This window comes from Lagenorhynchus albirostris, chromosome 14, assembly GCF_949774975.1.
Source record: "Lagenorhynchus albirostris chromosome 14, mLagAlb1.1, whole genome shotgun sequence".
Classification (NCBI taxonomy): Eukaryota; Metazoa; Chordata; class Mammalia; order Artiodactyla; family Delphinidae; genus Lagenorhynchus; species Lagenorhynchus albirostris.
This window is the reverse complement of record NC_083108.1, coordinates 38589971-38615798: the sequence shown is the minus strand read 5'-3', so window position 1 is coordinate 38615798 and position 25828 is coordinate 38589971. Positions and strand designations below refer to the sequence as shown.

General features: G+C 43.7%; 1 long non-coding RNA gene across 1 annotated transcript in view; it reads left to right on the top strand.

The window, feature by feature from the left end:
* The window catches only part of LOC132532161 (uncharacterized), a 66987-nt gene that overhangs the window by 12656 nt on the left and 28503 nt on the right, over nucleotides 1–25828 (top strand). Inside the window, exon 3 of the long non-coding RNA XR_009544344.1 lies at nucleotides 10143–10288. This is a non-coding gene — a long non-coding RNA (uncharacterized LOC132532161). The remainder of the gene's footprint in view (nucleotides 1–10142; nucleotides 10289–25828) is intronic.

Genomic DNA, 25828 nt, shown 5'->3' with positions numbered 1-25828 from the left:
CCTCCTCTGAACTTGGCCTTGCCACTCACTCCCTGAGCCCCACACCCATGTGCTGTTCGGTGCCCCAGGCCTCGCGTTGTGCACTTGGCCTGGAAATCCACCGGGGTCTAATTCAAACATATCCTCAAGTGAATACTATCCACTCCCACCCCCAAGCAGAATTAATTAGTCAAGTGTAAATTTCTAAAAACCCGCCTTTTTATCTGCTTCATCACATTCTATTTTTTAAAATCTGTAGAACTCGTTAATCAAACTCATTGATAAAATATGCCTTCATTTCAAAAATAAATAGGTTGATAGTCATTTCCATCATTGGAGAGTTTGTCAGTATTTCCAAGGGCAGTGAGCATTGATTCTGAAGGTCCAAACCCAAGCTATTAGCAACTGTTAAAATAAACACGTCTACTACCAAAACCAGGAAGTCTCTATGTGCTGTCTTGTCTCACTGTTTTCCAGTTCCCCATTCTTCTGACCCTTGTTTCTCCCTGGCTATAGTCTCAAGTGTCTCTTTGTATCTGCTTATGGCTCTGCCTTGGCCCAGGGCTCCTGGCTATTTGTTTACTCTTCCCTTTTCTTGCCTTTGTTGCCTTCCTCATTCTTTTATTGTTGTCATAACTTGGGCTGGCTGGACATTAGGTCACAGCAGGTCTTGGCAATCAGGAGTCAAGAATGACAGTGACTCTCAGAAACTTTCCTAGCCACAGAGCCCAGCCCTAGTGAGGGTGTTGTGATAGGCACCACATCTTCACTTCTTGCCTCAGAGAAATCCAGCACAGCAACGTGTCTGCGTAGTTATTCCCTTCCTACCTAATCCCTGGAGACCAGCTGTCAGCCTAAGACTGAGTAACACACAGCAGGTGCCTTGGACCCCTGGATCCTGAGTGTCAGAGCCACTTAGCTCGCACACACACCCAGGCCCAGTGGGTACCAGATCACAGTGTTGATTAACTGACATTATGTTCATGCGAATTTTATGTGATTATATTTTTGTTCCCATTAGATTGAAGTTTAGTTTGAGTTAAAATAACACTTTAGCCTTTAAAGTTCCATGTTGCACTTTTGCAACTCTTCAGCTTACCAGCCACTCAGGTTATTTTTTAGTTTTTCTTTATGTGTTAACCCCTTTATATGTTACATCCCACATATGTGTATCTAAAATTGAAAAACACACCTTCCTCTGACAGATGATCTTCCAGGCCCCTCTTCTGCTCTCCTTCCTCCTGCTTTCTTCCCTGGGCGGCTGACCCAGATCAAGGGCAGATCAAGGGCTCTCTAGCCCTCTGCTGCCCAGGTGGGTTTAGCCACCTGGGAACCAGAGCAGGAGATGGGTGGCGGAGAGGGACGTAGGGTATTTATTCCCCTAGCTCCCTCAGGGCAAGGTCACAGCTCTCAACTGGAGGACCCAGGTCCTCTCAAGGAAGACTTCTCTGTGAAGCTTTCTCCTTCTGTAGCAACCCCCGGAGCTGCACTCTCCCTTCTGGTTTCCTGACACCCAACCGCACCTCTTTAAATTCTTCCTTTATTGAATCCTTCATGAGTTTTCCTAACTCTGTGCCATTGATTTCCTGCTGATAGATTTCAAAAAGTGTTTGAAATCCTCATTCAGAGGTAGTGACACGTTGACAATGTCAAACCACATTTGGGTGCAGACACCTAGACATCTCATAACAAAGGAGAGCGACTGACTCAAATGGGAGCCTGGGTGAGAAACCCCTTGATTTCACTCAAGGCAGTTGCATCTCATATACAGCATTTCTTTAATGCAACCGTCCTGTAATGACCATAAAACTCAGTGTTCTATTACTGCAAATCCTGTGTTGGGACTGATTAATGGCTTTGATTGCAGAATTACTGGGAAATGAGTAAATACCATAAAAGTTGTTTCGAAACGTGTTTTAAATCACCCCTGGGATTTGGAACCATGGCAATCTTAAACTCTTCCCTGCTTCTCTGTGTAGGGAGAAGTCAGGTTGTGGTTTTATGCCACCAGTATAAGCAACTCCATTCCCCTCTGCTCAGCCAGTTGGTGAAATTTAGGGAAGATGGGGGTTCAGCCTGAGAACCTAACCTGCAAGTCCCCAGGTGTTGTGTGTCCTGAGGACCTCCCGCATGCCAGGCCCTGCACCCAGCGTGTCACGTGCAGGGTCCCATCCATCCTCAGCTCAGTCCTGTGATGGGGCTGCTGGTCTTTCTCCTTCACCTGCCCCCAGACCTGCTATGCTTTGGGCTCCCCGGTTCCATGGTGTCCCCGCAGGCTGTCAAGGCCAGCAGACAGCCCCTCACTTGGAAGGGGACATGCAGGAGATGCCACTAATCACTCACGCGGGCCTTCCCACGGGCTACCTCACCTGCCAAGGTGACCAAGTTATGAGCCTAGGATTGCCCCACGATACCCGGCGACTCGCTCCCTGCCAGGATGTGATAGGCCTCTCAGAGGCACAGTGCCCCGTCTGTTGAGTCTCATGGAGGGAAAATGGTGTCTGGAGAGATGAGTGTTCCTCTTTCTCACTGCTCACAGGGTGACTTTATAGTTCAGGGAGCAAACAGGAAGTAGGATCTTGCTGTCTCTCCTACACAGAGGCATTGGGGTGCCTCCAGGCACCCCCCATCACCCCCCAACTGTCATCATGGCAATGCCACAGGAGCCGCTGTGCAGAGCTGAGCCCTCTGCCCCTCACGGGCCACCCTGTCCCCAGCCCCAGCCCCTGCCTGGCCCCTCCCCAGCCCAGGACTGCACCTGCAGACCTGAGCCAGGTCAACCCATGTCAGGTGGCTTCACAGGCCACCCCGATTCCCTGGTTATTTTCTGTTAACTTCACCCTGCGTTTCACAGCCCTGAATTTTGGAGAGCCCCTTCCCCCCCGTCGCATTATGGCACGTGTTTTTGTGTGAGTGTTATTTACTTCGCTGTCCCAGTGAAGGAAGAGGGAAGTTGGAGGTTCCAGCAGCCGCATCAGGAGGCTGCCTTTCGAGGCCTGCCCTGCCCTCTGACCACTTCCTGCCCTGGGTTCGTGACCCCACGCACAGGAGCACCTCTGTCGCCTCTGGAACAGGCAGCCCCCCTCAGCCAGGGTGCCCACCCCAGGTTCCCAACAGCGCCCTCTGGAGTGCAGAGCACTAGGCCTCCAGGAGAGCTGCAAGCCGGGCCTCGGAGCATCAGAGACACGAGCTGCACAGAGAGAAGTAGTCGTGCTCTCAGAGGCCACTGGGCTGACCCTACAGGGGGAGGGAAAAAGTTGCTCCTATTGGCAGCTCCAGTCTTGGCCAACCCCAGCCCTTCCTAACCCTCACCCGACCCTGCAGCCCCGCCCCAGGTTGCATTTCTGTGCACTGAGAAGCATTTAACGCTCCATGACCCACCTCATCCCAAGGTTTGGCATCGTATCTTACACACACACACGCATACATGCACAAAATACATATACACCTCTATACACATAATACTTACAGGTTCATGCACACTTATGCACACGTGTACACAGAACGTGCACATATTCCATCTTACACACGTACACATACATCACACACACACACACACACACATATATATATATACACTCTCACAAACTACGCAACCAACCGTTAACAGTGGCTCTCTGTTGCCCAGGCAGAGTGGCACCAGTTCTGGTTCAATCCTTTCCACCCACCACCTCCCTTTGATGGGAAGTTGGGGGTAGGGGATAGTGGCCATTGGACCAGTTCATCCCCATCACACTGAGGTGCTATTAAATAAGTAACTTTTAGATTAAGAAGCAGAATGGCCACGATTTAGGATGTGTCTGCTTGTGACCGAGGCGAGCGCGTTTCTGAGGATCATACCTTCTCCTCTTTCTAGCTGTGGACTGACTCATCCAGGGCAGGAATGCTTTCTGACTTTTTTATTTTTATTTTTTGATGGTTCGCTTGTTTTTATCCTAAGTCCTTATCACAGGCAGGTGGTGGGTGCCTGGTTTTAATGAATGGATGAAAGAACGAATGGATCAACAAATCCATTCATTAAAAGCAATGACTGTGATTAATGGTGAAGATGACCACAAAAACTAGATGTTTGAAAGGATGGGTGAGGGATGGCATGAGGAATAAGATAACCTGATAAATTGTTACCTTCTAATTTTTTTCTCTCACTAACTCAAGTCTGCAAAGAAAAGTCATTTGATTTTTTTAGGGATAAATTAGTTGCTGGCTCCTGGTCCCAGAGCTTCCTGGCTGGTGGAGAACATGAGCTATCCATGTTAAATGTCCTTGTCCCACGTTACACAGCAGCAGGGCATGTGTAGTGGGGGAGAACCAGTTCTTGTCCTCTGTCCCCAAATGGCCTCTTCAGGACCTGGGTTCCTTTGCAGCATCTGTTCCGGGGTGCCTCAGGGAGTGGGCATCTGGGCCGTGGCAGCCTGTGGTCCTGTTTCCCAAGCGGGGTCACCTGCTCTAGGCCTCCAGGATCCAGGCTGTGAGTGGACGTGAGCCAGGCCCACTGGGCCAAACTCTAAAGAGCTCGGGGTTGAGGACAAACTGGAAAGACATTCAAGTTGTTCACAGCACCGTGCTAAACAAGACATCTCTATCTAAAACTAAGTCTGCCTTGTGGCCCCCAGTTGCCAGCTTTTTCTCTGGAGGAAAGATTCAAGCCTTACACAGACTAGTTCCCTCTGTAATTCTCCTAAGGATATATTTAGGGCACACCCTCATCTCCAGAGGACGCCAAGCATTTCAGCACAGCTCCCTCTAGTTTCAGGCCTCCACAGAGTGCTGTGTGTGCATCTGTCCTGCCTTCCCTTCCACACATTCACATCCTCAAGGGCATCCCCCTAGAACCACCTAGAGAGGTAAACTGGCCATACACCTTCAGCCCCACGTCCAGATGAAAGAGAAGGACAGACATTCAAATGGGAGAGTCTATTGAAGGAGGAGAATTGTCAGTGACTGAGAGGTGGAGGAGGGAGAGTGAAGACGGCCCACTCTCCTTTCTCCCTATGATGCTGGGATGTCGGCCCTGAGCAGAGAGATTAAGGATTAGATGGGGGAGAGGGGTTGGCATCTTAAATTAAGTGGCCTTAGATGTTTATCACCCGCCAAGTAAAAGTAATCTTGAGATGTCAAGATGTCAGGAATGGAAATTCAACTAAATATGTTTAAAGAAAGAGAAAGAAGGTAAAGTAAAGCCATTTCCTGTTTATGTCCTAGTAGGTTCAGCTACTAAATAGATCAACTTCCTCCAGCCCCAGGAGACACTGTCTACCCTGGGGAAAAGCCTTCTCATTTTGTATTTATTCTAGACGATCTGGGTCTGACCTGAGAACATAGATCTTTGGAAGACAGAGCTAGTCTGACTTAGAGGTTACTGTACTCGCCTGCCCACTGCATCCTTCCCAAAGGGAATGAGGACAGGGCCAGCCCCAGCTCAGACGAGAAGCTGGGAAGAGGGAAAATATAGGAAGCAAAAAATGTGTAGAGATTACTCAAAAAAAAAACCTTAGCCCAGATGCACCGGTCAAAAGCAAAAAATACTCAGAGATCAGGGCGAGGGCTGCTCGAGCAAGGAGGCACCCTTGGCTTCCTGAAATCCTTAAGGGGCGGGGATCTGATGGCTCCTTCAGCTCATGCACGCCCTTGGCCTGTGGACCAGCCAGCGAATCTTTCTCTCAGGGACCTCGGTTTTCCCCACTGTCAAAATAGACACCAAAAGCTGGTTCCAGTGACCTCACCAAGTAGCATGAAGTCAAATACAATTTCATGGCCTTACATGAAGGAGGAACTCTGAAAACTGCAGGAAGCCACCCTGAACCCAAAATATCCCCTGTTGTCACCATTGCCAATTACTGAGGCCCTTATGGAGACTGGTTACCTCTGTAATTCTCCGAAGGATGTATTTAGGGCATTCTTGCTTTGTAACTGTCTTTGGGATTTTGCAATACAGTATTCAACTAATTTTAAATATGCATAGTCTCAGCTTACAAACAAGTTGTGTTCCAAAAGTAGCTTTGCAGGTTGGTTAGTTGGCTCTCAGAATTCAGTTTCACATGAAAACTGTGCTAAAACAAAATCTATGATTCATGTGCAGTCAAGCTAGTAGAAAACAATACTGTTACAATGCGGTAATGAAGCCAAATGGAAAAAATATTCTATTAAAACTGACCAAGGGAATGGTACACTGACTAGCTTAAATCCAGGTACTTTAAAATTCTCCACTAATATGCTTGAATGCTGCTGTTTCCTGTATCCTGAAGCCTTGTGCTGGGCATAAAGCAGACAAGGAGGGGAGGTGGAAAATTGTGATGGAATTCCTAGCAAGTCAGAGCAACCCACACATTTCTCCTCTAGAACTTCCCGGAGCTAGGCTTCCTCCACCGTCTGTGTCCACCGACCACTTCCTGGCTCCACCCCACCCTTAACACGCCTCCCCATCTTCCTCTAGCAAAGATGAGGGCCACACACAAGGTGTTACGATTTAGGGGGCAGAGGGGTTGACATTTCTACTTTTAAATTTACTAAGACACTTTAACTGCAAAAAAGGAAAGTAGCAGGTCCTCAGTTGCCAGGTTCTAACCCAGAGGAACAGAGCATTAAATCAAGCATGGAGCGACCCTACTGTGTTACTGCACAGGCCACACATTCATGACGCCGGCCCTGAACGTGGCATCCACCTGCTGGACAGCCTTGACCCTCCTGGGTCATGTCTCATTTCCTGTCCATATTTCCCAGGTGCCTTCGTTTAGCCTCCCTCCATTGTGTGGACCATGCCAAGGGCCCCTAAGAAAGGCACCTCTGGGTCCTGGCCTCAGAGACGCCCTCTGTCTCCAGGGTCCTACAACTATTTGGCTAAGCAGACAGTCTCTAAACCAGCACACACTTTCCATCTCACACTGTGCCTCCACAAAACTTCCTCTATGACAAACTTTCAAAAATAGGAACACAGCACCCCGGGACAAAGGCAACGGACATGGCTGCAGGGGTCACACGGGGTTCTTCCTGTTTCAGCATCTACTTGTTCACTGGTCTACACTTCAGCACGCTGGCTGCACCCAGGCCTTTCTTTAGGTTTTTAGCCAATATTAAGCCCCATTGTGATGGTTAATTTTATGTGTCAACTTGACTGGGCCACGGGATGCCCAGATATTTGGTCAAACATTATTCTGAGTGTGTCTGTGAGGGTGTTTTTGGATGAGATTCACATTGGAATCAGCAGGCTAAGTGAAGCAGATTGGGTGGGCATCGTCCAATCAGTCGAAGGCCTGAATAGAACAAAAAGGCTGACCCTCTCAAGACTAAGGGAAAAAACACACCCTGCCTGATTCCCTTGAGCTGGGACATCGGTCTCCCGCCTTTGGACTCAAACTGAAATGTTGGCTCTTCTTGGGTATGGAAACTGCTTGCTTGGGGACTAGAGCTTCCACCACCAGCTCTCCTGGGTCTCCAGCTATTGACTGCAGACTGTGGGACTCAGCCTCCATAATCTCATGAGCTAATTCCTTATAATAAATTTCTACTATCTGTCTATCTACCTACCTACCTACCTATGTATCAATCTTAAAAAAGCCTTTGTTTTATATGTATTTATATTTTTACACACACACACACACACACACATATATATATATAATCTCCTATTGGTTCTGTTTCTCTGGAGAACTGTAACTAATGCACCCCGTCTATCCAAAAAAAGTGCAGTTAGGATTGAAAGTGCCCATAACGATGAACAGGATGTCAGTGCCCTTCAACCAACGGCCCCCAGGAACACACCTGTGGGTAACCAGCATCACACTGAGGGAGAACATTCACTGTGGGGAACTGTGGAGCATCTCTGTAAGAATAGCAAGAACCTATTATAGAATTTGGGCTTTGGGGGTGATTGGGAAGGATCCAAGAAAGCAATGGATTGCACAAAAAGTAAGGACAGAAAGTGAGACAATTCTATGTTTATCTCAACAAATACCTTCTCTCTGGGGAGGGCTAACTAGAGCAGGGATAAAGCTATGCTTGGTAAAGACGCCGCAGTCACTCATTTCAGCTGACGGGAGTGTTGTTTGGAAGTTTGTGGTGGCACGGTGAGTTTGGTTTGCCCTGGCTTGGACAAAGGTACGAAGTGGCCCTGTGTTGTCTCACTTTGTCATGGTCTCAGAGTGGCCTTTTCTGATGTTGGTGTTCTGTGAGATTATTTGTGTCCCGCTACCCCATGTTCTCAGTCACTTCTGCTCCCCCAGTTCTCCCCTCCCTTGCCCCAGCCTGCCCCTCCACCCAGAAAAGAGCTGAAAGCTTATCCAGAGAGGCAGATGGCTGGGTTTCCCCTATGCAGACAGAGGGTCTCTGGGACCTTCTGAGGGGAGTAGCCGCAATACACACAAGCTTCTTTCCTGCTTATTGTGACTCCCTTTCTAAAATCTTTGTACTCTGTGTTATTACCAAAACCCAAGCACTGTGCTGAACACTTTACATATATTCAAGAATTCCACCCTTAAAACAACCCTAGAAGGTAAGTATAGTATTGTTTTCATTTTGATGGTGGGTAACCCAGGTACACATAGAGTAAAAAACAATGACAACAACAAAGCAAACCCTGACAACAAAGAACTACTCCACCCACCACGTATAAGTCCCTCTTGTGCTTGATCACGTGGCACTATGTGCATCTATGCAGGATGACATAGACAAAATCAGAGAACTTCCTTTCCATCTGCACACTATTTTCAGAGTAAAGTATCATTTTGCCCTGGACCAAAACCCTGCACTGCTCCCTGCTGCCTAAAGAATGAAGCCCAAATGCCTTACATCGAGACCCAGGCCAGATTTGAGACCCTGTCTTGACTATGCCGGTGTCCTTAGTTTTCCCTTTCCCCTAAGTGAGCTTCCTGCTATGCCCACAGCCATACATTCACTGCCCCCTGAACATGTCAAATGCATTTCCACGTCCATGCTACTCCCTCCAGCTGGAATATCCCCCGACCTCCATCCAATGTCAGTTCCATCTCTCCTTCCCAACTCAGATCTGTGTTCCTCTGTGCAGTTTTCCTGGCAGGTATCCTGTGCTATTTTATATTCTTATTTATGTTTTTATGTATCACCCTTGTTGTCCCAATAAGACCTATGGTAGATAGTTTGCAAAACAACCACAGTAGTTTCTCCCCTGCCTAGATGTGTGTCCTTTTGCAGCATGACTTGCCCTGGCCACTTCTACCTTCAAGAGGCAGAGTCTTTGTCTTCACTCTTTTGAGTCTGAGTCTGAATGTAAACATGACTTGCCATTGGAACGTTAGATAATCCTCGCCACCGTGTGAGGAGCCTGGGCTAGCCAGCAAAGGATTAGAAAACACAAGGAGCAGAGATAGATCTTCCCAGCTGGTCAACCAAAGCCAAGCTATCTAGACCAAGCAGCCTGCCAGATGTGTGAATGAGGCCGTCCTAAATCATCCAACCCCAGTTAAGCCATCCTGGACAGAAAAGCATTCAAGCCAACCCAAGGAATTGTGAACAAACAATAGATGTTTGTTTTTACATGCCAGGACATTTTGAGATGGTTTGTTATGCAGCAAAAGCTAACAAATACAACATTATAAACTCCATCAGGTGCTGCGCCATGACCCACCTTGCCTGAATTCTTGGAATTCAGCCTTGCACATGACAGTCAGTCTTCAATAAATGTTTGTTTTTGATGATAACAACTTAAATAAAGAATGTTGAGGAATTCCCTAGAAGTCCAGTGGTTAGGACTCCATGCTTTCACTGCCGAGGGCCCAGGTTCAATCCCTGATTGGGGAACTAAGATCCCACAAGCTGCAAGGCATAGCCAAAAAAAATAAATAAATAAAGTAAAAAAAAAAAAAAGAATATTGAGAGCTGGAGTTTGAAGGAGGCCAGGCCTAGCCTTCAGAGAGGATGGAGATCTGGCGGTGCCTGGGAAAGTTGTTTCATGCTTAAAACCTGGACTGAGCCAACTGGGTGATATCAGAGTTCATGTTAGCCTACCTTAACTCTGTGGAGTTTCTATCATGAAATTCCCTTTTCTCACAGGACAACTTAGCTATGCACTAACTTGGCCATCACATGCTGGATTCAGCTGATGGAGTAGCAGGAAGAGGTTACCTTTGGGAAGAGAGATGCAGCCTCTGGAGGTGAGCTCTCACATTTTATCATTCCTTCCATTTATCTAGTGTTTACTGAACACCCACCATGTGCCTGGTGGTGGGCTGGGGACTAAGGAAATGAACAAGCCTGATCCCACCAAGTCCTCAAGGGGCTCTAGTCTGAAGCGTCAGAACACGTCTGACCATCTGGCTCAAGTTCAACAAGAAGAGAGGTGAGTTAGAGAGCTCCTGTTCTAGGGCTCATTTTCCTGAACAAATTTATAGACAATTTCCCAAGTCTTTAAGTTTATATTTTCTTAACCAAACTGAACTTTTCTTAAGAAAACAAGTAAAAATTAATTGTCCTTAATGGTATAATCATCTAACTCCAGATGTAACGAAACTGTGCAGCTGAGTCCTGGGTGCCACATTCTCAGTATCAAGACCTCAGACCGTGGTGGAAGAATGAAAGGCAGTGATGCCTGGTGTCCTCCAAAGGTTCTGTGACACCCTGCCTGATGGCCAAGGGCCTGACCGTGGCTCCTCGGATGGGTTATAGTAATCACACACCCAATCATGGATTACTGGGTATTGAGTGCTTATTATTTAAGTGCTAACAGTATTAAACACTCTATTCTTTTCAATTCTCTCAGCAACCCCGTGAGATAGGAACTACTATGATGTCTTTTTGCAGATGAGAAAACCGAAGCACTAAGAAGTTAAGTAACTCATCCAAGGTCACACAGCTAATACATAGCAGAGCTAGGGCTTGACTTCAGTGTTTTCGTTTTTATCTTTCGTAAAGCTTGCACCACTTTAGACCTGGCCTGTTAATAGCACCGTTGGGAGACTCTCTGGACTCCTTTCCTTTCCTCCCACTCTAGAACTTCAGTGTCCCTGCAGCCCGGCACTTATTTATAGGTGGTAAATTGCCTTCTGCTGTTTTTGCTCTTAGAGGATTGGAAGTGCTTCTAACACAGCACTTTACTTCCAGTTTGGTTTATCTTTGAGCTTTAGCTCAAAACAAATAAGAGAGCCTGAACTGTTCCCTCCAGGCAGCTTCTGAATGAGAGCCTTCCAGAACTGTCAGCCAGCGCTTAGCTGACACCAGCCCAGCTCCAGGCTGCAGGTGACTTGGGGAGGCTCTGGGAGGCTCCGGCGCTCCTGTCCCAGTGCTGAGCAACAGGCCTGCAGACAGGGCTGGCTGAGTGAGGGAGTCACTGGGTCCTAGAGGCAGGAAACGACCTCACCTGCCAGGCCAGGACCAGTCTTTTCTACTTTCAGTTATAGACATTTTGTAAAAAGAAGAAGAGAAAACCCTGGAGAGATGGCTCCCTACCTGGATGTGGTCCCCAGCCCCTCCCTTCCTTTCCTGCTCTCTGTCCTGAGCTACTTCCCTCCCTCCCTCTCCTCTCAGCCCAGCCCTTCCTTTCCTCCTCCTCTCCCATCCCCCTTCGCACACAAGATCTCCTCTCCCTTTCCTAAAGTCCAGCCTATAGGAATTTCCTCCTAATTCAGATCCGGTTTTCCGGCGTTACCATGGCAACCCGTGGCTACCAAGGCTTTTCAGCAAAGTCACTTCTCCCCTACATTTTCCATAGAAATCTGCATTCTACATCTTGCTCCTCCCCACTTGCCGTGTTTGAGCGAAACTCTAGCCCCAGGCTCTCCAACATCTTTAAATGTTTTTAAACAGCCATATCTCTTTTATCTCAACTATGTTGATGTATCTTGAATAATTTAAGATATAATGTCATCAACTTAGTTAATTCCGAATACATCAGTACAATTTTCTCCATGGAGCGTACCTGGCTTACTTAGTGAGGGGTGGACAAGTTGCATTTGTATTTATGCAGGGGCGTTGACAGGAGCTGAATTGTGAATACTGAGTAGGGAAGTGGCTCAGGTGGGACTGTTGGTGCCCCACAGGGAAGGTGGGAGCAAACCAGAAACCTGCCCCAAGGAAATTGCCCTGCCCACAAGTGTCAGTGAGAGCTTGTGAAAATAGGCACAAAACACCCAGAACTCAGCATCCTCTCCAAGCCCTGAGCAAAAAATCCTAAATCTGGTGCAAAGGAAAGAATATGCCCTCTGAAATTAGGCAGCATTGAGTGTTATCCTCAATGCTGTTAATGAGCTAGCTGTGCTTGGGCAGGTTCCTTACCCTCTCTGAATCTCAGTAGTGTATCTTTCAAAGTTATTGGGAGAAATAAATGGACGAATGCACGTAAAAGGGCCTAAAGTAGTTCTTGGCACACACTCGCGAAAGAGTAACTACCGTATTCCAGTTACTGTCATGAGCGAAGTTCTGTGAGGCACAGCATCAAGATTCAAGCTGAGCACGAGAAGCAGACACCACGGTCACCAAACAATCGGGCTGCACAGCTGGTAACCAAACAAGAAGCCATGGTCTCCACACTCCAAAGTTCAGGATATAAGCAGTAATGAGACACTAAGACACCAAGTCTCATCAGACGCTGTTACAGGAGCAACATCGTAGCATCATCAGGTAGAAACTGACCCAGCAAAGGAACCGTGCACTGGCTGCTTTCAGGGTCCTCTCGCCTCTCCATGGCCTGCTGGAGATGTGCTGGAATGTGTGTTAGGCAAGCCAAGAGCTGGGAGCAGGACAGTGTAGGGAGAGAAAGCCAGGTCCCTACTGGGGCCCAGAAAAGAAGGTTGAGCACACACAGATGGGGACTTGACCTGAGCTAGTTCAGCAGGACCCGTGAGTGTGGGGTTGGTTCCAAGCCTTGAACCTTCAACTTGAAAAATATGTCATGCAGGTATTCTGAAATGTAGTGCATAACAGGACAGTAAATGAGACATTTCCTGGCATCCACAGCAGCAGGGGCCACATCAGCAGCGCTGTACATACTAAGAGACTATACCTACGAAAGCAACCACTAGCTCAAGACCCCCTTCTAGGATATATAAGAGAAGATCAAGTCAAACTACTGGGGGCCCCTTCTTTGGAAGTTGTTTCCCAGGCAGAGGTAGCAGGGAGTGGGGCAGAGAATTTGGCCCATGTCTGCTCGAAGGTGGTGGGCTGCTGTTTGAGAAAAATCTAAAGGTGAGACATTATAATTAAGCTTCTCCTGAGGGTGGAGGAAGAAGAGAAGCCAACTGCACTTTTAGAAGCAAAGGAACACAGGTCTCACCACGGGTCAGCCATGAGCTCCCTGAGAGGGAGTCAACTGCATAGTCTTGAACAGGACTCTGCCCAGAGGCCCTCCCGGAGGAGTGAGATAACACAACAGAGGGTCTGTGTGGGGCGGACTTAGGAGCCAGGAAGGAGTCATAAGTAGCCAGCTGGAAGAAGCATAGTCCAGGACAGAAAACTGTGGTTAGAGGGATCCTGGCAAACCCACAGAAGAGATCTATGAGGGGGAAAATTAGCATCTGAACATGAGTCACTCACAGAAGGCACCAAACCAGGTGACAGTAGCACAGATCTAGTAAGAACTTTTCTCTTCCGCTTATCTTCCTCTCTCCTTGAGCCAACCACGGAGAAGCTAGAGGCAGGATGGGGCAATAGAGGGCAACAAGATGGGGAGATAAGGAAGAAAAAACTGGTCTCCAAACCTACCCTCAGCCACTGCATGTTTCCTAGCCAAGTATGGTCTTAACCAGGAGAGGAGCTTACTCCAGGTGAAGGATACATTTTTTTTTTCTTTTCTCAGCTTTACTGAGGTATAATTGACAAAAATTGTATGCATTTAAGGGATACAACGTGATGGTTTCATGTAAATACACATTGTGAAGTGATCACCACAATCAAGCTAATTAGCATTACCTCACACAGTTACCATTTTGGGGTTTTCTTTTCTTTTCTTTTCTTTTCTTTTCATCCCCCTACCCCCCATCCCCTCTGGCAATCACCTTTTGTTCTCTGTATCCATGAGTCTATTTCTGTTTTGTTATGTTTGTTCATTTCTTTTGTTTTTTAGCTTCCATATATAAGTGAAGGCATATGGTCTTTCTCTTTCTTTGTCTGACTTACCTCACTTACCATAAGACCCTTTAGGTCCATCCATGTTGCTACAAAAGGCAAGATTTCATTCTTTTTTAGGGCTGAAAAGCTGTGTTATATTCTATTGTATATCTATCTCCTATCTATCTATCTATCTATCTATCTAATCTTCTTTATCCATTCATTTATCAATGAACACTTAAGTTGCTTCCATATCTTGGCTAGTGCTGCAATGAGCATATGAGTGCATGAATCTTTTAGAATTAGTGTTTTTGTTTTCTTTGAAAAAATACCCAAAAGTGGAATTGCTGGATCATATGGTAGTTCTATTTTTAATTTTGGGGGGAAACTTCATACAGTTTTCCATAGTAGCTACACCAATTTACCCTCCCACCAACAGTGCATGAGGGTCCCATTTTCTCCATATCTCACCATCTGTTGTCATTTGTGGTCTTTTTGATGATGTCCATTCCAATAGATGTGAGGTGATATCTCATTGTAGTTTTGGTTTGCATTTCCCTAATTATTAGTGATGTTGAGCATCTTCTCACGTGCCTGTTGGCCATCTGTATGTCTTCCCTGGGAAAATGTTTATTCAGGTCCTCTGCCCATTTTTTTTTTTTCCCATGGGCAAATCTGTTTTATCCAGAGTAACTGAAAAGCACCACCAGCAGCAGCTCCTAGCCACCCAATGGGCGGATCCTGCAGATGCTCTGCTGCACAGAAGGCACGGGACCCAAGTGCAATTCCATTGACACCAAGTTCTAGAACAGGTAAAACACACCTATGGCAGCCATAAAGTCAGCAGGTTTACACCTGGGAGTGGGGGTGGGGGGATGCGGTGGGAGTAGCTGGGAAAGGACACAAGGGGCTTCTGCAATGGGGAAGAACAGAGAAGGGGCTGAGAATGTTCTAGGTCTTGATCTGGACTCAGGTGCTGTGGAGGTGCACATGTGTAAAATTTCATGGACTGACACTGCTGTGCACACTCAGGGTGTGTATGTGCAACTCCAGTTTTTTGTTGTTTCTTTTAAGGGAAACAATTGGATCTGGGAAGGTTGGCATCTTTTTAGCTAGGGAATGGTGGAGAATTCTCTCTTCTTGTCTGATAAAGTTGAGGAAGAAAACTGAAAGTCTTCTAGAGGTGATGTCTGGAGAGATGGGCGACTGAAATATAAGGGGCATTTCCTTGCCAGCAGGAGGATAAAAAGTTGCCATCTTCCACCATCCAAGTCCCAAAGCTCGGAGAGATTTCCAAAGACTGTTTAATTGATTTTTCTCTTATTTACATGCAGATCATAGTGTCTGGGGCCCAGGAATTCAGACACACGGCTTTGGGTCCACTCAGCCCCGTGAAGAATCCTGTCTGAAACTCGCATAAAGTCAGACACACATGTCTTCAGAAATACGCTGTTTCCTTTTTGTCTGGGGCTCCAGGGAGCAGGTGCAATGAGCAGGGCCTCAGACACGCTCCCATCTGCAGAGTCCCGGGGATCCCATCCCTCTGTTCTGCTGCACTGCAATCCAGCTGGTGTTCACAGTGTGTTCCCCAAAAGGGCCAAACTCCATCACCATCACCGCCTTCCTGAGCTGCTCCATGACGGGCTCAGACTGTACCTCTGACCCACTCCTGTCTGGACTCCTCTGCCCATTTTTTAATCGAGTTATTTTTTTTTGATGTTGGGCTGTATGAGTTCTCAGTATATTTTGGATAATAGCTCCTTATCAGATATATCATTTGCAAATATCTTCTCCCATTCAGGAAGCAACATTTTCATTTTGCTGATAGTTTCCTTCCCTGTGCAAAAGCCTTTTAGTCTGATGTAGTCCCACTGGTGTATTTTTGTTTCTGTTTCCCTTGCCTGAGGAGACATATCCAAAAAGATATTGCTAAGACCGATGTTAAAGAGTGTTCTGCCTGTTTTCTTCTAAGAGTTTTATGGTTTCAAGTCTTACATTTAGCCTTTAATCCATTTTGAGTTTCTTTTTGTATATAGAGTGAGAAAGTAGTCCAACTTGGTTCTTTTGCCTGCAGCTGTTCAGCTTTCCCAGCACCAATTATTGAAGAGATTGTCTTTCCCCATCAATTATTCTTGCCTCCTTCATCATAGATTAATTGCCCATGTAAGTGTAGGTTCATTTCTGGGCTCTCTATTCTGTTGCATTGATCTCTGTGTCTGCTTTTGCCAGTACCATATTGTTTTTAGGACTGTAGCTTTGTAGTATAATTTCAAATCAGGGAGCATCATACCTCCATCTTTGTTCTTCTTTCTCAATGTATTTGAGCTAGTTGGGCTCGTTCGTGTTTCTATACAGTTTTAGAATTATTTGTTCTAGTTCTGTGAAAAAAATGCCAGTGGTATTTTGATAGGGATTGCATTGAATCCGTAGATTGCTTTGGGTAGTATGGTCATTTTAACAATATTAATTCTTCTTATCCATGAGCATGGTATATCTTTCCATTTCTGTCATCTTCAACTTCTTTCATCAACATCTTATAGTTTTCCAAGTACAGATATTTTACCTCCTTGGTTATATTTATTCCTAGGTATTTTATTCTTTTTGATATAATTGTAAATGGGATTTTCTTAATTTGTCCTTCTGATAGTGTTCATTGCTAATGTATAGAGACACAAAAAATTTATGTATATTAATATTGTATCCTGCAACTTTATTGAATTTATAGTTTTTTGGTACTTTCAGTTTTTCCATACATAGTATCATGTCATCTACAAACACTGAAAGTTTTACTTCTTCCTTTCCAATCTGGATTCCTTTATTTCTTTTTCTTGTCTGATTGCTGTGGTTAGGACTTCCAATATTGTGTTGAATAAAAGTGGCAAGAGTTGGCATCCTTATCATGCCCCTGATTTTTTTTTTAACATCTTTATTGGAGTATAATTGCTTTAAAATGCTGTGTTAGTTTCTGCTTTACAACAAAGTAAATCAACTATATGTATACATATATCCCCATATCCCTACCTCTTATGTCTCCCTTCCATCCTCCCTATCCCACCCCTCTAAGTGGTCACAAAGCACCGAGCTGATCTCCCTGTGTAATGCAACTGCTTCCCACTCGTTGTCTATTTTACATTTGGTAGAGTATATATGTCAGTGGTACTCTCTCCTTCACAACTTACCCTTCCCCTTCCTGTGTCCTCAAGTCCATTCTCTATGTCTGCGTCTTTATTCCTGTCCTGCCCCTAGGTTCTTCAGAACCATTTTTTTTTTTTGGATTCCATATATATGTGTTAGCACACGGTATCTCTTTTTCTCCTTCTGACTTACTTCACTCTGTATGACAGACTCTAGGTCCATCCACCTCACTACAAATAACTCAATTTTGTTTCTTTTTATGGCTGAGTAATATTCCATTGTATATAAGTGCCACTTCTTTTTTATCCATTCATCTGATGATGGACACTTAGGTTGCTTCTGTCTCCTGGCTATTGTAAATAGAGCTGCAATGAACATTTTGGTACATGACTCTTTTTGAATTATGGTTTTCTCAGGGTATATTCCCAGTAGTGGGGTTGCTGGGTCATATGGTAGTTCTATTTGTAGTTTTTAAGGAACCTCCATACTGTTCTCCATAGTGGCTGTATCAATTTACATTCCCACCAACAGGGCAAGAGGGTTCCCTTTTCTCCACACCCTCTCCAGCATTTATTTTTATTTTATTTTATTTTATTTTATTTTTGTGGTACACAGGCCTCTCACTGTTGTGGCCTCTCCCGTTGTGGAGCCTGTGCTCCGGACGCGCAGGCTCAGCGGCCATGGCTCACGGGCTCAGCCGCTCCGCAGCATGTGGGATCTTCCCAGACCGGGGCACGAACTCGTGTCCCCTGCATTGGCAGGCGGACTCTCAACCACTGCACCACCAGGGAAGCCCCAGCATTTATTGTTTGTAGATTTTTTGATGCTGGCCACTCTGACCAGTGTGTGGTGATACCTCATTCTGGTTTTGATTTGCATTTCTCTAATGGTTAGTGATGTTGAGCATCCTTTAATGTGTTTGTTGGATATCTGAACATTTTCTTTGGAGAAATGTCTATTAAGGTCTTCTGCCCATTCTTGGATTGGGTTGTTTGTTTTTTTGATATTGAGCTGCATGAGCTGCTTGTATATTTTGGAGATTAGTCCTTTGTCCATTGCTTCGTTTGCAAATATTTTCTCCCATTCTGGGGGTTTTCTTTTCATCTTCTTTATGTTTTCCTTTGCTGTGCAAAACTTTTAACTTTCATTAGGTCCCATTTGTTTATTTTTGTTTTTATTTCCGTTTCTCTAGGAGGTGGGTCAAAAAGGATCTTGCTGTGATTTATGTCATACAGTGTTCTGCCTATGATTTCCTCTAAGAGTTTTGTAGTGTCTGGCCTTATATTTAGGTCTTGAATCCATTTTGAGTTTATTTTTGTGTATGGTGGTAGGAAGTGTTCTGATTTCATTCTTTTACATGTAGCTGTCCAGTTTTCCCAGCACCACTTATTGAACAAGCTGACTTTTCTCCATTTTATATTCTTTCCTCCTTTATCAAAGATAAGGTGACCATATGTGCATGGGTTTATCTTTGGGCTTTCTAACCTGTTTCATTGATCTATATTTCTGTTTTTGTGCCAGTGCCATACTGTCTTGATTATTGTAGCTTTGTAGTATAGTCTGAAGTCAGGGAGCCTGATTCGTCCAGCTCCATTTTTCTTTCTCAAGATTGCTTTGGCTATTTGGGATCTTTTGTGTTTCCATAGAAATTGTGAAATTTTTTGTTCTGGTTCTGTAAAAAGTTCCATTGGTAGTTTGATAGGGTTTGCATTGAATCTGTAGATTGCTTCGGATAGTATAGTCATTTTCACAATGTTGATTCTTCCAATCCAAAAACATGGTATATCTCTCCATCTGTTTGCATCGTCTTTAATTCCTTTCATCAATGTCTTGTAGTTTTCTGCATACAAGTCTTTTGTCTACTTAAGTAGGTTTATTCCTAGGTATTTTATTCTTTTTGTTGCAGTGGTAAATGGGAGTGTTTCCTTAATTTCTCTTTCAGATTTTTCATCATTATTGTATAGGAATGCAAGAGATTTCTGTGCATTAACTTTGTGTCCTGCTACTCTACCAAATTCATTGATTACCTCTAGTAGTTTTCTGGTAGCATCTTTAGGATTCTCTATGTATAGTATCATATCATCTGCAAACAGTGACAGTTTTACTTCTTCTTTTCCCACTTGGATTCCTTTTATTTCCTTTTCTTCTCTGATTGCTTCCAAAATTATGTTGAATAATAGTGCTGAGAGTGAGCAACCTTGTCTTGTTCCTGATCTTAGAGGAAATGGTTTCAGTTTTTCACCATTGAGAAAGATGTTGGCTGTGGGTTTGTCATATATGCCCTTTATTATGTTGAGGTAGGTTCCCTCTATGCCTACTTTCTGGAGAGGTTTTTTTTTTTTATCATAAATGTGTGTTGAATTTTGTCAAAAGATTTTTCTGAACCTATTGAGATTATCATACGGTTTTTATCCTTCAATTTGTTAATATGGTGTATCACATTGATTGATTTGCGCATATTGAAGAATCCTTGCATGCCTGGGATAAACCCCACTTGATCTTGGTGTATGATCCTTTTAATGTGCTGTTGGATTCTGTTTGCTAGTATTTTGTTGAGGATTTTTGCATCTATGTTTATAAGTGATATTGGCCTGTAATTTTCCTTTTTGTGTGACATCTTTGTCTGGTTTTAGTATCAGGGTGATGGTAGTCTCATACAATGAGTTTGAGAGTGTTCCTCCCTCTGCTATATTTTGGAAGAGTTTGAGAAGGATAGGTGTTAACTCTTCTCTAAATGTTTGATAAAACTTGCCTGTGAAGCCATCTGGTCCTGGGCTTTTGTTTGTTGGAAGATTTTTAATCACAGTTTCAATATCAGTGCTTGGGATTGGTCTGTTTATATTTTCTGTTTCTTCCTGGTTCAATCTCAGAAGTTTGTGCTTTTCTAAGAATTTGTCCATTTCTTCAAGGATGTCCATTTTATTGATATGTAGTTGCTTGTAGTAACTTTTCATGATCCTTTGTATTTCTACAGGGTCAGTTGTTACTCCTCCTTTTTCATTTCTAATTCTGTGCTTTGAGTCTTCTCCCTTTTTTTCTTGTTGAGTCTGGCTAATGGTTTATCAATTTTGTTTATCTTCTCAAAGAACCAGCTTTTAGTTTTATTGATCTTTGCTACTGTTTCCTTCATTTCTTTTTCATTTATTTCCAATCTGATCTTTATGATTTCTTTCCTTTGGCTGACTTTGGAGGGTTTTTTTGTTCTTCTATCTCTAATTGTCTTAGGTGTAAGGTTAGGTTGTTTATTTGAGATGTTTCTTGTTTCTTGATGTAGGATTGTATTGCTATAAACTTCCCTCTTAGGACTGCTTTTGCTGCATCCCATAGCTTTTGGATTTTCATGTTTTCATTGTCTTTTGTTTCTAGGTATTTTTTGATTTCCTCATTGATTTCTTCAGTGCTCTCTTGGTTATTTAGTAGCGTATTGTTTAGCCTCTAATGTGTTTGTATTTTTTACAGATTGTTCCTGTAATTGATATCTAGCCTCATAGCATTGTGGTCAGAAAAAGTACTCGATACAATTTCAATTGTCTTAACTTTACCGAGGCTTGCTTTGTGACCCATGATATGAACTATCCTGGAGAATGTTCCATGAGCACTTCCATGAGCACAGTGTTCCATGAGCACAGTGTATTCTGTTGTTTCTGGATGGAATGTCCTATAAATATCAATTAAGTCCATCTTGTCTGATGTGTCATTTAAAGCTTCTGTTTCCTTATTTATTTTCATTGTGGATGATCTGTCCATTGGTGAAAGTGGGGCGTTAAAGTCCCCTACTATTACCGTGTTACTGTTGGTTTACCCTTTTATGGCTGTTAGCACTTGCCTTATGTATTGAGGTGCTCCTTTGTTGGGTGCATAAATATTTACAATTGTTACATCTTCTTCTTGGATTGATCCCTTGATCATTATGTAGTGTTCTTCTTAGTCTCTTGTAATAGTCTTTATTTTAAAGTCTATTTTTTCTGATATGAGAATTGCTACTCCAGCTTCTTTTGGTGTCCATTTGCATGGAATATATTTTTCTATCCCCTCATTTGCAGTCTGTGTGTGACCCTAGGTCTGAAGTGGGTCTCTTGTAGACAGCATATATATGGGTCTTGTTTTTATATCCATTCAGCCAGTCTGTGTATTTTGGTTGGAGCATTTAATCCATTTATATTTAAGGTAATTATCGATATGTATGTCCTTATTACTATTTTCTTAATTGTTTTGGGTTTGTTTTTGTGGGTCTCTTCCTTCTTTTGTGTTTCCTGCTCAGAGAAGTTCCTTTAGCATTTGGTATACAGCTGGTTTGGTGGTGCTGAATTCTCAACTTCTGCTTCTCTGTAAAGGTTTCAATTTCTCTGTCAAATCTGAATGAGATCCTGGCTGGGGAGAGTAATCTTGGTTGTAGGTGTTTCCCTTTCATCACTTTAAATATGTCCTGCCACTCCCTTCTGGCTTGCAGAGTTTCTGCTGAAAGATCAGCTGTTAACCTTATGGGATTCCTTTGTATGCTATTTGTTGCTTTTCCCTTGCTGCTTTTAATATTTTTTCTTTGTATTTAATTTTTGATAGTTTGATTAATATGTGTCTTGGCGTGTTTCTCCTTGATTTATCCTGTATGGGATTCTCTGTGCTTCTTGGACTTGATTCCTGGTTCTTTCCATTCCCATGTTAGGGAAGTTTTCAGCTATAATCTCTTCAAATATTTTATCAGGCCCTTTCTTTTTCTCTTCTTCTTCTGGGACCCCTATAATTCGAATGTTGGTGCATTTAATGTTGTCCCAGAGGTCTCTGAGACTGTCCTTAGTTCTTTTCATTCTTTCTTCTTTATTCTGCTCTGCAGGAGTTATTTCCACTATTTTATCTTCCAGGTCACTTATCCATTCTTCTGCCTCAGTTATTTTTCTATTGATTACTTCTAGAGAATTTTTAACTTCATTTATTGTGTTGTTCATCAGTGTCTGTTTGCTCTTTAATTCTTTAGCTCCTTGTTAAATGTTTCTTGTATTTTCTCCATTCTATTTCCAAGATTTTGGATCAGTTTTACTATCATTATTCTGAATTCTTTTTCAGGTAGACTGCCTATTTCCTCTTCATTTGTTTGGTCTGGTGGGTTTTTATCTTGGTCCTCCATCTGTTGCATATTTCTCTGTCTTCTCATTTTATTTAACTTACTGTGTTTGGGGTCTCCTTTTCACAGCCTGCAGGTTTCTAGTTCCTGTTCTTTTTGGTGTCTGCCCTCAGTGGGCGCGGTTGGTTCAGTGGCTTGTATAGTCTTCCAGGTGGAGGGGACTGATGCCTGTGTTCTGGTGGGTGGGACTGGATCTTGACTTTCTGCTGGAAAGGGCCACATCTGGCGGTGGGTATTGAGGTGTCTGTGAACTTAGTATGATTTTAGGCAGCCTCTCTGCTAATGGATGGGGTTGTGTTCCTGTCTTGCTAGTTGTTTGACATGGGGTGTCCAGCAATGGAGCTTGCTGGACGTTGCGTGGAGCTCAGTCTTAGTGTTGCGACAGAAATCTCTTGGAGAGTTCTCGCCGATTGATATTACGTGGGGCCAGGAGGTCTCTGGTGATCCAATATCCTGGACTTGACTCTCCCATCTCAGTGGCTCAGGCCTGACACACAGCCAGAGCACCAAGAACCTGTCAGCCACAAGGCTCTGAAGAAAAGGAAGAAAAAAATATTAATAATAATAAAATAAAAAGAAAAGAAGAGAGCAACCAAACCAATAAACAAATCCAGCAATGTTAACAAGGACTAAAAACTAGACTAAGATAAACATAAAAATCAGAAACAAATTGGTCAGGGCCCTGAACCCAGATGGCGGAGTAGAAGGACGTGCTCTCACTCACTCTTGTGAGAACACTGGAATCACAACCAGGTGCTGGACAATCATCGACAGGAAGACACTGGAACTCACCAAAAAAGATACCCCACATCCAAAGACAAAGGAGAAGCCACAATGAGACAGTAGGATGGGTGCAATCACATTAAAATCAAGTCCCATAACTCCAGGCTGGGTGACTCACAGACTGGAGAATAATTATACCAGAGAACTCCACCCACTGGAGTGAAGGTTCTGAGCTCCATGTCAGGCTTCCTAACCTGGGGATCTGGCAATGGGAGGAGGAATTCCTAGAGAATCAAACTTTGAAGACTAGAGGGAATTGATTGCAGGACTTTGACAGGACTGGGGGAAACAGAGACTCCACTCTTGGAGGGCACACACAAAGTAGTGTGTGCATCAGGACCTAGGGGGAGGGGCAGTGACCCCAGGGGAGACTGAACCAGACCTACCTGCTAGTGTTGGAGGGTCTCCTCAGAATCGGGGGTGGCTGTGGCTCACCGTGGGGACAAGGACACCAGCAGCAGAAGTTCTGGGAAGTACTCCTTGGCATGAGCCCTCCCAGAGTCCGCAATTAGTCCAACAAAAGAGCCCAAGTAGGCTCCAGTGTTCGGTTGCCTCAGGCCAAACAACCAACAGGAAGGGAACCCAGCCCCACCCATCAGCAGTCAAGCAGATTAAAGTTTTACTGAGCTCTGCCCACCAGAGCAACAGTCAGCCCTACCTACTACCAGCCCCTTCCATCAGGAAACTTGCACAAGCCTCTTAGATAGCCTCATCCACCAGAGGGCAGACAGCAGAAGCAAGAAGAACTACAATCCTGCAGCCTGTGGAACAAAAACCACATTCACAGAAAGACAGACAAGATGAAAAGGCAGAGGGCTATGTATCAGATGAAGGAACAAGATAAAACCCCAGAAAAACAACTAAATGAAGTGGACATAGGCAACCTTCCAGAAAAAGAATTCAGAATAATGATAGTGAAGATGATCCAGGACCTCAGTAAAAGAATGGAGGCAAAGATCTAGAAGATGCAAGAAATGGTTAACAAAGACCTAGGAGAATTAAAGAACAAACAAACAGAGATGAACAATACAATAACTGAAATGAAAACTACACTAGAAGGAATCAATAGCAGAATAACTGAGGCAAAAGAACGGATAAGTGACTTGGAAGACAGAATGGTGGAATTCACTGCCATGGAACAGAATAAAGAAAACAGAATGAAAAGAAACGAAGACAGCCTAAGAAACCTCTGGAACAATGTTAAACACAACAACATTCGCATTATAGGGGTCCCAGAAGGAGAAGAGAGAGAGAAAGGACCTCAGAAAATATTTGAAGAGATTATAGTCGAAAACTTCCCTAACATGTGAAAGGAAATAGCCACCCAAGTCCAGGAAGCACAGAGTCCCATACAGGATAAATCCAAGGAGAAACATGCCGAGACACATAGTAATCAAATTGGCAAAAATGAAAGACAAAGAAAAATTATTGAAAGCAGCAAAGGAAAAATGACAAATAACATACAAGAGAACTCCCATAACGTTCACAGCTGATTTCTCAGCAGAAGCTCTACAAGCCAGAAGGGAGTGGAATGATATACTGAAAGTAATGAAAGGGAAGAACCTACAACCAAGATAACTCTACCCGGCAAGGATCTCATTCAGATTCGATGGAGAAATCAAAAGCTTTACAGACAATCAAAAGTTAGAGAATTCACCACCAAACCAGCTCTACAGCAAATGCTAAAAGAACTTCTCTAAGTGGGAAACACAAGAGAAGAAAAGGACCTACAAAAACAAACCCAAAACAATTAAGAAAGTGGTCACAGGAACTTACGTATCGATAATTACCTTAAACGTGAATGGATTAAATGCTCCAACCAAAAGACACAGGCTTGCTGAATGGATACAGCAAGACCCACATATATGCTGTCTACAAGAGACCCACTTCAGACTTAGGGACACATACAGACTGAAAATGAGGGGATGGAAAGAGATATTCCATGCAAGTGGAAACCAAAAGAAAGCTGGAGTAGCAATACTCATATCAGATAAAATAGACTTTAAAATAAAGAATGTTACAAGAGACAAGGAAGGACACTACATAATGATCAGGGGATCAATCCAAGAAGAAGATATAACAATTATAAATATATATGCACCCAACATAGAAGCACCTCAATACATAAGGCAACTGCTAAGAGCTGTAAAAGAGGAAATCGACAGTAACACAATAATAGTGGGGGACTTTAACACCTCACTTACACCAAGGGACAGATCATCCAAAATGAAAATAAATAAGGAAGCAGAAGCTTTAAATGACACAATAGACCAGATACCTTTAATTGATATTTATAGGACATTCCATCCAAAAACAGCAGATTATACTTTCTTCTCAAGTACGCATGGAACATTCTCCAGGATAGATCACATCTTGGGTCACAAATCAAGCCTCAGTAAATTTAAGAAAATTGTAATCATATCAAGCATCTTTTCAAACCACAATGCTATGTGATTAGAAATGAATTACAGGGGAAAAAAATGTAAAAAACACAAAGACATGGAGGCTAAACAATACGTTACTAAATAACCAAGAGATCACTGAAGAAATCTAACGGGAAATCCAAAAAATACCTAGAGACAAATGACAATGAAAACACGACAATCCAAAACCTATGGAATGCAGCAAAAGCAGTTCTAAGAGGGAAGCTTATAGCTATACAAGCCTACCTCAAGAAACAAGAAAAATCTCAAGTAAACAATCTAACCTTACACCTAAAGGAAGTAGAGAAAGAAGAATATACAAAACCCAAAGTTAGCAGAAGGAAAAATATCATAAAAATCACAGCAGAAACAAATGAAA